This window comes from Hemiscyllium ocellatum, chromosome 32, assembly GCF_020745735.1.
Source record: "Hemiscyllium ocellatum isolate sHemOce1 chromosome 32, sHemOce1.pat.X.cur, whole genome shotgun sequence".
In the NCBI taxonomy this organism is placed as follows: Eukaryota; Metazoa; Chordata; class Chondrichthyes; order Orectolobiformes; family Hemiscylliidae; genus Hemiscyllium; species Hemiscyllium ocellatum.
In genome coordinates, this window is record NC_083432.1 from 29,238,859 (window position 1) to 29,253,448 (window position 14,590).

The following is a 14,590-nucleotide window of genomic DNA, read 5'->3' on the forward strand; positions in this document are numbered from 1 at the left end:
TAGGTTTGCTCGCTGAGCTGGAAGGTTTGTTTTCAGACATTTTGTCATCATATTAGGTACCATCATCAGTGAGCCTCCAGTGAAGCACTGGTGGTATGGCCCCTACTGGCTCACTGATGATGCTTCCTAAATGGTGATGAAATGTCTGAAAACAAACATTCCAACTCAGTGAGCAAACTTACATCCAGAACCTCAACCTGAGCTACAAATCGCCATCCAGTTGTCGTATCCGAGAAGCAACACTGAAGTAAATATTAATTAATGTAACTGTCACTGATAGAATGGTCTGCTGATAAAGATTTATATTTAATGAACTGAATTAAATCCAAAGAAGCACAAAGGCAGTCAGACATAATTTTGGTTGAACTGTGCAGCTGCCACTTTCATTCAATAATGAACCAAAATTGGTTAGATATCACCAGAAACGTGTGATTTTAAATTCTAATTGCACAAGTGATATGGTTCAGTGTTAGATGCTGTAGGATCCTCACTCCCAACTTTAAACAGGAGGGAGTGGCAGCATAGTGGCTGGTAACCCAGGGGTTTGATTCCCAATGGGGCAGGAGGTGTAGTTAAAATAATTTTTCAAAAGTCAGAACAATAAACCAAAAGAAAAAGCTTAATGGTGACCATGTTGTCATTGCTGATTGTCATACAAATCCATTTGGTTTACTTTCTTCATTTCGGGAAAGAAATCTGCCATCCTTTCCTGGTCTGGTCTAGATTTGGCATATGTGGCTGACTTTTAACTGTCCTCTGGTCAATAAATGTTGACATTGCCAAAAATAACCACATTCCATAAGAAAATTTTTACGTAAAAATCCTTCCAAGTATTGGTAACTTAGATTAGATTACTTACAGTGTGGAATCAGGCCCTTCAGCCCAACAAATCCACACCAACCCTCCAAAGACCAACCCACCCAGACCCATTCCCCTACATTTACTCCTTCACCTAACACTACGGGCAATTTAGCATGGCCAATTCACCTAACCTGCATATTTTTGGACTGTTCTTTAAAAACAAAACAAAATAAATAGAAAGTATATGACGGCTCAACAATTCTCTCTGGATTTTCTTTTATTTAAAACTTCAGCATGAGAGGGAATTTGAATTGAAATGTTTTAATATGTTTAAGCATTGTCCAGAAGTGCACAATGCTATGTAGAACAGTCGAATAAAGGCAAAATGCTAGGGATGCTGGAAATCTGAAACAACCACCAAGAATGCTGGAGAAACTCAGCAGGTCTGGCAGCATCTGTGGACAAGAGTAACAGATTTCTGAAAATGAAACATACTGAACCTGAAACATTAACTCTTGTTTTCTCTCCTCCCGGATACTGCACTGTAGAACGATGTCATTCTGTTCATTTATTACTAAGTGACAATCTCCTGCCTTTTCCCTCTCTCTCTATCAAAACGCTGTAGTCCCTTTAGGGGAGTTATTTGATTAGGAGGTTGCCAGTATGGAAATTATACAGGAGAGTTAATGTTGATCTCCTAAATACCTCCTTTAAACTATTTTTCCTTATGAGTCGAATTAGTGAAACGTCTGAGAGAGGTCTCAGCAATTTCAGGTAGAAGTCAGTTAAAGCTTTAGGGGTTCCCTACTGGCTATTTAGAAGAATTGCCCTCAATTAACTTGACTGCTGAAGCCCAGCCCCTTCCAATACAAATGGGATCGAACATATTTTTATTTTAACATCAACAATTGTAGGCATTTTAATTTTTAGCTACATATTTGATGATTTGGATGGATCTCTCACTTTTGTAAAAATGCTAATGTAAGCTTTTACCACAAAACCTTTCTTGTTCTTTATGTAGATCAGGTTCCAGATCTTTCTTTTTGGAGACTGCCAACTCTAATCATGTGTTCAAGAATGTCTTTATAAAACAAACCGTTGAGATGTTTTAAATAACTTCTAACAACCTCTACCTCACATTCCGTAAGACTTTTAATGGTAAGATACCAGATCATGTCTGTAGATTTCAAAATGTTGACCTTCACAGTTTAGCAGAATTACCCATATGTTTGCGATTTAAAATGGTGGTGTTCCGAATACATGCCACATCAATCTCCAGACTGAAGGGTGTGACTATTTTTTCTCCTTCAAAATCCAAATGAAAGTCCAAAAAAGTGTTTCCTTCCAAATGCAAAACGGGAGAAAGATTCACTGTGAAATATAAGCAATTTATGTTATATTTATAAGCTTATATAAGCAGGGATCATCCCAAAATGTCATACATATATTTCTTTCTGAAGATAAAGCAGTGGAGCAGTCTACCAAGAGACACTCCACATCTCATTATAAAAATAAGTTCCCTGTTGCAGTTCCACCCACAAGTTCGATTTCTGACCAATACTGCCACCCAGTGGCTACAGATTCTGAAGATTGGGTTGTGTGCCGAAAAACATTTCAATTTCCAAATGCAACATTGTTAGCACATTATCAGAAGAATGCGAAAATGGTTTTTGTGCTATTTGCAATGCAACCTTCAAAGCTTCTGACCTCTCCCATCTCGGACATGGCTGCAGCTAGAGGGAAACATTACCACCTCTGCTAGTTCCCCTTCCGACTACACACTGCCACATTTGTTCAATGAGGCTGGGTCAAAATGTTGGAAATCCCTTCATAACAATTACCTAAATCCCGAATATTATAGGATTCCAAGAAGACAGCTCATCAATACATTCCAATGGGCAATTAGGGATGGACAATAACGATTGACCCAGCCAGCAATACCCATATCCCATGAATGAAATAAAGTGTTTAGCGCCTGAGCAACTTTCTACTGAGCACAACTCCAACATTTCCTTATCCATATAAAAAACAAGGTAGCTGAAAGAATACTTCCATTTAAGAGTCACAATATTAGCCCTGGGAGGAATTAAGGAAGTTATACTGTGTTTCAATTTATCTTTTTAAAAATTAATTCATGGGATGTGGGCATTAGTGGCCTAGCATCTATAGCTTGCCCCTAGTTACCCTTGATAAGGTGGTGGTGAGCTGTGTTCTTGAATCACTGCTGTGTGTTTGGTTTATATACAAACAATGGCATTAGGAAGTGAATACTAGGGTTTTGGCTCATAGATACGAAGAAACGACAATATATTTCCAAGTCAGGATGGTGAATAGCTTGTGGGGAACCTGAAGGTGACAGTGTATCCTGTATCTGCTGCCCTTGTCCTTTTAAATGGTTATGGCTGTGTCTTTGGAAGGTGCTGTCTAAAAGTCTTGGTGAATTTCTGCAGTGAATAATCTGTGTGAGAAAGCCCATTGGGAAAAGCTGGGAAGAAGTGCAGATGTTCAAAGAAGACTCCAGTTTATCTTTGAAGCTCTGACAAGGGGTTTTGATGAGAGCAGTAAACAGACACAGCTACAGCAGAGCTGTACAAGCAAGGTCAGTACTTCAGATAGATCTACCTTCAATAACCACAGCCACAGTGAGGCTGGACAAATTGTGCTTGTTTTCTCTGGAGCAGCAGAAGGGTGACCTGATAGAAGTTTGTAAAATTATGAGAGGCCTAGATGGGATTGCCAGTCAGAATCTTTCTCCCGGAGTTGAAATTTCTAATACTAGAAGGTGTGAATTTAAGATAAGAGGGGGAAAGTTCAAATGAGATGCGAGGAGCGGGTTTTTTACACAGAGTGAGAGGTGCCTAAAATGTGCTGCTAGGGGGTGGTGGAGGCAGATATGATAGGGGTGTTTAAGGGCTTTTAGATATGCACGTGAATAAGCAAGGAGTGAGGGGATCTGACTATGGGCAGGCAGAAGGGATTAGGTTAATTTGCTGTTGTGTTCAGCACAATCCCACTGCAACGGCTTAACTTCTCACCAGACTTTAAACTGGTTGAGCCTCCCACCGACAGCAAGGCAAGGGTGAGGTTCATTCAAGAAAAAGCTTATGTTGAGAGATAGGAACTTGCCCTGCAGTGAGCATGAAAGCTGCCAAAGTAGAAACACCATGCCGAATTTACACAGGAGCTTTATCATGAGCATCTTTCTGAGGAGTTGCAGCTGATTGGTGTCTCAGTCCCTCCTCTGGATCTCTGCTTCATAGGGTTTGGACCTCCCAATCATGGCTACACCAAACTCTCTCTTTCTGACCTTACTCACACCATCCATGGCCTAGGGCTCCAGGTAGCTGGCAACAAATGGATCCAGTTAATACTCCATTGGAGTCAGGACATCAGGAATAAGCATGGTGTTGCAGTCAAATGTGTGAAGATATAGCCAGGCATGCTTAGAAAGGATATATGGTATCTGGTGCGAGCAGCCCATTACAAAGGCACAGTGGCTCAGTGGTTAGTACTGCAGCCTCAAAGCGCCAGGGACCCGGGTTTCATCCCAGCGTTGGGTGCCTGTCTGAGTGGAGTTTGCACATTCTCCCTGTATCCATGGGGGTTTCCTCTGGGTGCTCCAGTTTCCTCTCACAATCCAAAGATGTGCAGGTTAGGTGAATTTGCCAAGCTAAATTGCCCATAGTGTGAGGTGCATTAGTCATTGGGAAATGGGTACGGGTGGGTTACTCTTTGGAGGGTCAGTGTGCACTTGTTGGGCCAAATGGCCTGTTTCCACACTGTAGGGAATCTAATCTAATCAAAGTTGGTAGATGGAGCACAGGAGTCTTTGAGTTTGCTCAAGGTGTATCAGGCTGTAAGGGACCCCAGAATTGTTTGGGTAACAGGGAGTTGGGTTGTTCTTTTGTTTGCCTACACCAGCTTGGTACTGAAGGCTCATGTCACCTCTAACCGACTAGTCAAGGTCAGGCCTTGCTTTAATGTCACATGGAGCAGATATCCCACTTGTTATCATTCTTGGAGCTGTCTGGGCCACTGTGGGAGAGAAGGGTAGGGTAATCAAATGGATCTTCAATTTCAGTGAGAAAGCTATTTACCTCCAACCTAGAATGGCCATTGGTGTCCTCAAACCTGCCACTATCGTAGACGAGTAAAAGGAACATTTCAAGAATGGATTGGATTAGATTAGATTAGATTAGATTAGATTAGATTACTTACAGTGTGGAAACAGGCCCTTCGGCCCAACAAGTCCACACCGACCCGCTGAAGCGCAACCCACCCATACCGCTACACTTACCCCATACCTAACACTACGGGCAATTTAGCATGGCCAATTCACCTGACCCGCACATCTTTGGACTGTGGGAGGAAACTGGAGCACCCGGAGGAAACCCACGCAGACACGGGGAGAACATGCAAACTCCACACAGTCAGTCGCCTGAGTCGGGAACTGGTGAATTTATAGTATTATTCTTGTTTATCTGTGATGGGAGGTCATTGAGTACCACTGGCAGCCTAGTGATTGGCTTAGTTAGAAACTTCCACACATGCAGATGAGAACAATGAATTAATTCTAATAACGACTAACTCGTGTCCAACTCTATGAAATGTAGCTGCAACAAAGAGCCTTCCTTTACTAAAGCTGCCAAGTAGAATCCTCTGCTGCAAATTCAAGCCTGAAGCACCATCTGCTGGAGAAATTATGTGTGGCAATAAGTGCTGAGGAATTCATTGGAATCCATGAGGAAGAGGAAGTGTCAGAGATAGGCACCTATGCTGCCAACATATCTTCCAAATGGCCATCATTCTTGTATCAACTGGAAGTATAATAGCATATTCATCTGCAGCACCGTGATTACATGCGCACTGGATGTTACAAGCAGGCATTTTGAGAATGGGTAGTGCTCAGAAGTAGAAATCCTACTTGAGGTTTCAATCTCTCCTCAGCTAACCATCATCCCACACTGTGGTCCTGACTAGGATTAGCATGTGCACCTTGTCTCTCTCAAACTCAGTCACAAGCTCCTTTTCAGTTGCTCCTACCACTGGTGGCTGTGCCTTGTCTTTCTATGCGCACCATCAATCTTTCCATAACTTAAGGACATGCCCTTAAAATACAGTACCTCCTTCATCAAAGTTTTGGTTAGTGGTTCCAGTATCTCCTTGTGCACGTCTGAAATCATTAATAACAGACACTGTATGCAAAACAGAACATAGATATTTAATAAAGCTAGTCAGATATATTTTGATGGATCTCTGGAACAGGCAGAATTTGAAGCCAGATCTTCTGCCTCACAGGTAGGGACATTACCACCGCACCACAAAAGCTCCTAGTGTATATTTCTGTGATGTGTTTCAAGACCACATTACAATCAAAGTGCATCTGCCAGCAATTAAGTATTTTTCATGAATTATTTTGTAAATGTTCTTGTGAAATTTGTTATGCTACTATTATGTGGGCAGCCAATTTAGTAGCAGTTGGCTGTATCTACCTTTACATTGATTCATAACTGAATCACACCATCAATTGTGATTGAATCAAAACACTGGCTTTGAATACAACTGCAGAAAAACACAAAATGGTCGCTTGGGTGAATGGGAATGAGCTTCCAGCCACAAGAGGGCGATCATCACTCAATCACTTTATTTTTCTTTCTCTTTAGTTTTGTCCCTGCATCAGCTAACAATGCTGAAAAACTTTGCCAAGCTGAATATATACAAACAGGTTCTTTACATCAATATAACATCTCAAGTGAATATAGATGCTCAAAGGTTGCAGGATGAACATTGCAAATAAATATATATTTGGCAAAGATAATTGTATGAAACAAATCATAAGACCATAAGAAACGGGAGCAGGACTAAGCCTTTGAACCCACTCTGCTTTTCAACAGGATCATGTCTGATCCAACATTCCAAATGTCCAAAAGACTGCCTTTTCTGCATAAGTCCTTTATTCCCCTACTGATCAAGAATCTATCTTAACCTTAAATGTACATAAAGACTCTGTCTCCACAGCTTTTCGTGGCAAATAATTTCCAAAGACCGATAACCCTCTGAGAGAAGAAATTCCTCCTCACCTCAGTCTTAACTTGGCACCATTTATTCTGAGACTGTGTCCTCTGCTTCTACACTCTCCTATGAGGAGATACATCCTCTCCACATTTACGCTGTCAAGCACCTTAAGAAGCCTTCAGAAACACAACGAATAGTATGCATGCTCGGTATAACTTTTTGGTATCTAATCTCATCTCACCACCCCTTCGCCACTGGGGTTTATTCTTGCCCCAAAGACTAGCATTAGTTCTAAAATATTGAATTGAATTGAATTGAATTTATTGCCATGTGTACTGAGGCACACTGAAAAGCTTTATCTTGTGAACGATACAGGCAGATCACAGAGTTAAGTAGTATAGATAAGTAAATAATAGGTAAACGGTGACAAAAACAAAAACACAGGTACAGACGAATGTTAAGAGGTGGGGGTGTGTGTGTGTGTGTTCAGGCTTCTGTACCTTCTCCCCGTTAGTAGAGGTTGTAGAAAAACATTGCCAGGTTGGGATGGATCTTTGAGAATGCTAGCAGCCTTTCCTTGACAGCGGACCTGGTAGATGGATTCTATAGACGGGAGGCTGGCCTTTGTGATTGTCCAGGCTGAGTTCACGACTCTCTGTAACCATCTCCGATCTTGAATGGTACAGTTTCCAGACCAGGCAGTGATACATCCAGACAGAATGCTCTCAATAATAATAATGCAAGGGGATTCACTGTCATTCCAAATTGCCTGAGGAAGAAGAGACGTTGTTGGGCCTTTGTAACCAGTGCATCCACATGAAGAGTCCAAGAAAGCTTGTTGTGGATGACCACTCCCAGGAGCTTGACACTCTCCACTCATTTCACCTCCTTGTTGTTAATGTGTAATATACAATCTCCTACATGTTTTTGTCAGTGTCTTCATCAAAACGAGTTTCCCAAAGCAGAGAGCAGAGACAATGATCTCTGGTCACTTGGTCGCTCCATTACCAAAAGGATGTGGATGTTTGGAGACAGTGCAGAGGAGGTTCACCAGGATGTTGCTTGGTATGTAGGGCGCTACCTTTGAAGAGAGGTTGAGCAGATTAGGATGACTCTCATTAGAAAGATGAGGATGAGGGGGGGACTTGATTGAGGTCTACAAAATCATGAGAGGTATTGACAGGATAGCAAGAAGCTTTTTCCCAGAGTGGGATCTCAATTACTAGGGGTCATGAGTTCAAGGTGTGAGGGGGGAATGTTTAAGGGAGATATGCATGGACAGTTCTTTACACAAAGGGTGGTGGGTGCCTGGAACACGTTGACAGCAGAAGTGTAGGGACGGGCTTGATAGCGTCCTTTAAGATGTATCTAGATGAATACATGAATGGGCAGGGAGCAGAGGGATATAGATCCTTCGAAAACAGATACAAGGTTGCGATAGAGGATCTGGATTGGCGCAGGCTTGGAGAGCTGGAGGGCCTATTCCTGTGCTGTAATTTTATTTGTTCTTTGTCTATGTAAGAAAGGCGTGGATGAGCTAAAGCTGATGTTATAGAAACAGGCACCTGGCATGTGGCTTGCAAAGCAGAATAGATGGTTGCAACTGATTAATGATATGCTGAGGACCTTGACACAGGCTAGGCCATAAAAACTGTGGCTCTTTGCTTCCCAAATGGAATCTGCTCAGGCATCTGTATTGAAGTCAGTGATTGGATAAGGACTTGCGAACCCATCAGAGGCAATGGTGTTTGGGATTAACTCCAGAGTTGACAGTATTTGAGCTGTAAAATGTGTAAACATCTCAGCTAGGATTGGCAGGAACAGGACAGGAAATACAGGAACAAAGACAGCTGTGAGGAGCTACAATGTGTCAGAAGGATTTTAAAATGAGGCAACAAATAAGAAAGGGATGATCACCTTATTGGGATTTTATTACAGACTCCCATAAAAATCAGTGGGAAATTGAGAACCAAATTTGTAAGGAGATTTCAGTTATCTTTAAGAATAATAGGGTGGTTACAGTAGGGGATTTAAAATTTCCAAACATAGACTGGGACTGCTATAATATTAAGGGTTTAGATGGAGAGGAATTTGTTAAGTGTGTACAAGAAAGCTTTCTGATTCAATATGTGGATGTACCTACTAGAGAAGGTGTAAATCTTGACCAACTCTTGGGAAATAAGGCAGGGCAGTTAACTGAGACATCACTGGGGGTGCACTTTGGAGCCAGTGACCATAATTCTGTTAGTTTTAAAATAGTGATGGAAAAGGATAGACCAAAAGGTGAGGTTCTAAATTGGAGAAAGGCCAATTTTGACAGTATTAGACAAGAACTTTCAAAAGCTGATTGGAGGCAGATGTTCGCAGGTAAAGGGACGGATGGAAAATGGGAAGCCTTCAGAAATGAGACAACAAGGGTCCAGAGACAGTATATTCCTGCTAGGGTGAAAGGAAAGGCTGGTAGGTGTAGGGAATGCTGGATGACTAGAGATATTGAGGGTCTGGTTAAGAAAAAGAAGGAAGCATATGTCAGGTATAGACAGGATAGATCGAGTGAATCCTTAGAAGAGTACAAAGGCAGTAGAAGTATACTTAAGAGGGAAATCAGGAGGGCAAAAATGGAACATGAGATAGCTTTGGCAAATAGGGTTAAGGAGAATGCAAAAGGTTTTTACAAATACATTAAGGACAAAAGGGTAACTAGGGAGAGAATAGGGCCCCTAAAAATCAGAAAGGCAATCTTTGTGTGGAGCTGCAGGAGATGGGGGAGACACTAAATGAATATCTTGCATCAATGATTACTGTGGAGAACGACATAGAGGATATAGAATGTGGGGATATAAATGGTGACGTCTTGAAAAATGACCATATTACAAAGGAGGAGATGTTGGATCTCTTGAAATGCATAAAAGTGGATAAATCCCCAGGACCTGATCAGGTGTATCCTAAAACTCTGTGAGAAGCTAAGGAAGTGATGCTGAGCCACTTACTGAGATATTTGTATCATTGATAGTCAGAGGTGAGGTGCCGGAAGACTGGAGGTTGGCTAACGTGGCACCAAATTTAAGAAAGGTGGTAAGGAAAAGTGATAGAATGATAGGCCAGTGAGCTTGACATTGGTGATGTCAAGTTGTTGGAGGGAATCCTGAGGGACAGGATTTACACATATTTGGAAAGGCAAGCGATAATCAACATGGCTTTATGCATGGGAGATCATATCTCATGAATTTGATTGAGTTTTTTGAAGAAGTAATGAAGAGGATTGATGAGGGCAGAGCAGTGGAGACGTGATCTATAAGGCGTTTGATAAGGCTCCCCATCGGAAACTGATTAGCAAGGTTAGATCTTATGGAATAAAGGGAGAACTAGCCATTTGGAGACAGAACTGGCTCAAAGGTAGAAGACAGAGGGTGGTGGTGGATGGTTGTTTTTTAGACTGGAGGCCTGTGACCAGTGGAGTGCAACAAGGATCGGTGCTGGGTTCACTACTTTTCATCATTTATATAAATCATGTGGATGTGAACATAGGAGGTATAGTTAGTAAGTTTGCAGATGACACCAAAACTGGAGGTGTAGTGGGCAGCAAAGAAGGTTACCTCAGATTACAACGGGATCTTGATCGGATGGGCCAATAGGCTGACAAGTTGCAAATGGAGTTTAATTTAGATAAGTGCGAGGTGCTGCATTTTAGGAAAGCAAATCTTATCAGGACTTATACACTTAATGGTAATGTTCTAGGTAGTGTTGCTGAACAAAGAGACCTTGGAGTGTAGGTTCATAGTTCTTTGAAAGTAGAGTCACAGGTAGATATGATAGTGAAGAAGGCATTTGGTATGCTTTCCTTTATTGGTCAGAACATTTAGTATAGGAGTTGAAAGGAGATGTTGCAGCTGTACAGGACATTTGTTAGGCCACTTTTGGAACTTTGTGTGCATTTCTGGTCTCTATTCTATTGGAAGGATATTTCAAAACTTGAAAGAGTTCAGAAAAGATTTACAAGGATGTTACCAGGGTTGGAGGATTTGAGCTACATGGAGAAGCTGGAGAGGCTGAATAGGCTGGGGCTGTTTTTCCTGGAGCACTTGAGGCTGAGGGCTAACCTTATAGAGATTTATAAAGTCGTGAGGGGCAGAGATAGGATAAAAAGAAAAAGTCTTTTCCCTGGGGTGGGGGAATCCAGAATTAGAGGGCATAGGTTTAGGGTGAAAGCACAATTGCAACATTTAAAAGGCATCAGGATGGATATATGAATAGGCTGGATGATGAGGGATATGGGCCAAGTGCTGGCAAATGGAACTAGATTAGGTTGGGATATCTGATCAGCATATCTTGGACCAAAGGGTCTGTTTCTGTGCTGTACTTCTCAATGATTTTATGACTCTACATGCTGGACTGAACAACCAAAAGTGGGCAATCATACTGTCCGACTTTTGCTATATCCCCTCAGACACTCAGCCAAAAGAACAAAGACAATTTACTGAAAAGTGCAACAACATTTCAGCAGTAATAGCAGTGGGTTTCAACTAACTGAATATTAATTGGATTGAAATCAATGTAAAATGGATGAAAGGCACAGAATTCTGAAAATGCATCCAGGAGAACATTTGTAAACAGAATGCAGCTGAACCAACAAGACAGAGTCAGTCCTCATCTTGGTTTAGGGAATGAAGCTGGATAGATAGAAAGAGCTTCATTAGAAGATTAGTTTGGTGCAATTAATCATGTTTTATAGCATAGTTATGAAATTGTTCAAGTTATGCCATAAGTTACAATTTTCAATCCGGGAGAGGCTAATTTTATGAAGTTGAGATGTGATTTAGTTAAATTTGGAAGAGCTATTCAAAGACAAATCAATGTCAGAGTGAAAGGAGGCATTGAAGGAATATCTGGTGAAGGTTCAGAACAAGCGTTATGTAATCCTTAACAGGAATTATGCTACTACAGATTCGGCAGATAGATGATTTGCTACTCTCCCAACCCAGGTAAGGTTTGTATGCATAGGACTGGAGCATTTGTTTTGGTGCAGGGGGATTGTATTTCTTGAGTTCACTTACAGCTTTCTCCCAAGAGTACACTCTATCTGGGAACATACTCCAAATAAAATGTTCCACTCAACAAGCTGTTGTTTGCAGTCTCAAAAATGAATGGGTTTTTAACATTTTACCATTTTCAAATAGCTTGACTTGAAATCTGATATGTTATAATCTGGGTGTTGACTAAATATGGGAATCTAAACTAATGTTATAGCCTAAAATAAAGCAATAACACAATTTACATTTTCATGCTACATTATGAATGAATAGTAATATTTCTTTTTGTTTACTGTACTCCAATTCCCTTTCTGTATAGGCCATCATGTCATTTATTTACTATACCTGCATGCCAACATTTAGTTCCTTACATGAGGACTGCCAAGAACTCTCAACATCAACATTTGGCAGTTTCATAACTTTTAAAAAATATTTTGCTTTCCAGCATATGATCAAAGTAAATAACTTCACTGTTCCCCTTGTTGGCCCATCTGCCATTTTAATGCCCAATAACCTAACTTGCTTAGCTGACATATAACACATCTCACCTGTTCAATGCTCCATGTAGCCTTTCCTGTTCATTAATCGGCTGTGGGCAAGACCAACATTTAATGCTTACTCCAAATCGGCTACATGCAAGCAACCCATATTTTTGAATTGCTGCAGTCTTTGTATTATAGCTGCCTTATTGCACTGCGAGAGAGAGGTCCATGAGTGCCGGTGAAGGAAAGGTGCTTATGCTCAGAATCACCGAATGAGAGTCATACAGTCATGAAGTACAGAAACAGACACTTCAGTCCAACAAGTCCATTCCGACCATAATCCAAACTAAACTAGCCCCATTTACCTGTGCTTCGCCCATATCCTTCAAACATTTCTTATTCATGTACTTATCTAAATATCGTTTGAAGGTTGGAACTGTGCCTGTATCCACACTTACTCTGGCAGTTCATGTGAACTATTTGCTGTGTAAAAAAAATGCCCTTCACGTCTTTTCTAAAACTTTCTCCTCTTTCTGCCCCCTAGTCTTGAAATCCCCCACTTTAGGGAAAAGACATCTGACATTCTATACTCCTCATGATTGATATTGATATCATGCAGGAAGAGGCCGTTTGGTCCATCGTGCCTTCACCAGTTGTATCATATGGTGCCAATCCCCTGGATTTTCCTGCTATCCATGATAATCATCCTTCAATGTCTCAATTGAACCTTCCTCCACCACGTTTCCAGTCGCTGTGCGAAGAAATGTTATCTCAAACTCCACTTGCTCAGTTTGCACATCACTTTAAATGCCTTTTTTAAAAAAATGAACGAGCATAATCAGCTTCTCCCTATCTATACCGATAAGGAGAAGCCTGCTCACAATTTTGAAAGTCTCTGTCAAGTCTCTTGTCAACCTTCTTTTATCCAAGGCAAACAGTCCCAGTTTCTTCAAACTGCCCTTGTTACTGAAACTTCTCCTTCCTGGAACCATTCTAAAAAAATATTTTAATACCACATCTTTATTATAAACATGGCACCCATTATTATACAGAAAATGCTATCGGGGGTCTAACAATGATAAAAAATCAAGATTTGGAGATGCCGGTGTTGAACTGGGGTATACACAGTTAAAAATCAACAGTACCTCCTTGCTCTTGTACTATCTGCCCCCATGAATAAAGCTTTATACTTTAATCAATGACTTCCTCAAACAGTGCTGTCACCTTCAATGAGCCGAAGGAGTTTGTGCACTTCATTGCTATAATGCTGGTAGATGACAACTGGCTGCTTCCTGACAGAACTTTGTAAGTCAGTCCCGAATATCTCTGCAATTAAGATCATCTTAAACATAATACAAAAGTTTGAATTCAACTGAGTAACTTCTCAACTTCTGAGAAGTTTGTGCTCTTTCAGGCGGTCCCATGGTGTAATGGTTAGCACTCTGGACTTTGAATCCAGCGATCTGAGTTCAAATCTCGGTGGGACCTTGGCAATGTTTTAGTAACATTGATTCCTGGAGTCAGACAACGCATTAATTCCGGCGGAAATCGCTGGGGAACAATAAGTGCGCTTTACTGTTTGCGGTATCAAGCTCCCACCATCAATCGGTGCTCGTGGAGGAGTATATGCACTGGCATTGAGATAATTCCCGGCTAATCCTGCAAGAGTTTGATTTCGAGCTCCAGTCAGTTTAACTGATCACGTTTTGATGAAGTGTGCTGCTGGTGTTCATTTCCCAACACCGACACAGAGCCGCATCAGTGCTTGCCTGCTGACTGCATTTAAAATGTGCACCTTTCATAGAGCAGGGACACAGACAATTCCAGTAGACAAGGTCTAGATTAGAGTGGTGCTGGAAAAGCACAGCAGGTCAGGCAGTATCCCAGAAGGAAAATCTCCTCCTCTCTCTACTTCCAGCATCTGCAGTCCTTGTTTTTACCCAAGTCCAATAGACAGCACCACGCTGCCTTTTGAGCTTCGCCAGACGTTGTACAAGCTTGCTAATGGACCTGTCCCTTCGATGGAAACTCAAATTGCTGGGGCTTTTCACTGTTCCAGGTGATTCTGAGGGTGCACTCCTCAAACTGCTGAAAGTTCAGTATTTTCACTACTTCGTATATCTCCATTGGAACAAATGCAAACTGAATGCCAGCCATCTCGTCTCTGAAGCTGTTTCAATATCCCAGTTCTCCTTATGCTGATGATGGAATTGGAATATATTCAGAAACACTCTAATATTCGGAGCATCATGTGAGGAAACT

At 41.4% G+C, this 14,590-nt stretch overlaps 1 non-coding gene across 1 annotated transcript; it reads left to right on the top strand.

Moving 5' to 3' along the window:
* Positions 1-13,744: 13,744 nt before the first annotated feature.
* Positions 13,745-13,816, top strand: trnaq-uug (transfer RNA glutamine (anticodon UUG)). The gene has a single exon. It is a non-coding gene; the product is annotated as a tRNA-Gln (tRNA).
* Positions 13,817-14,590: the final 774 nt, after the last annotated feature.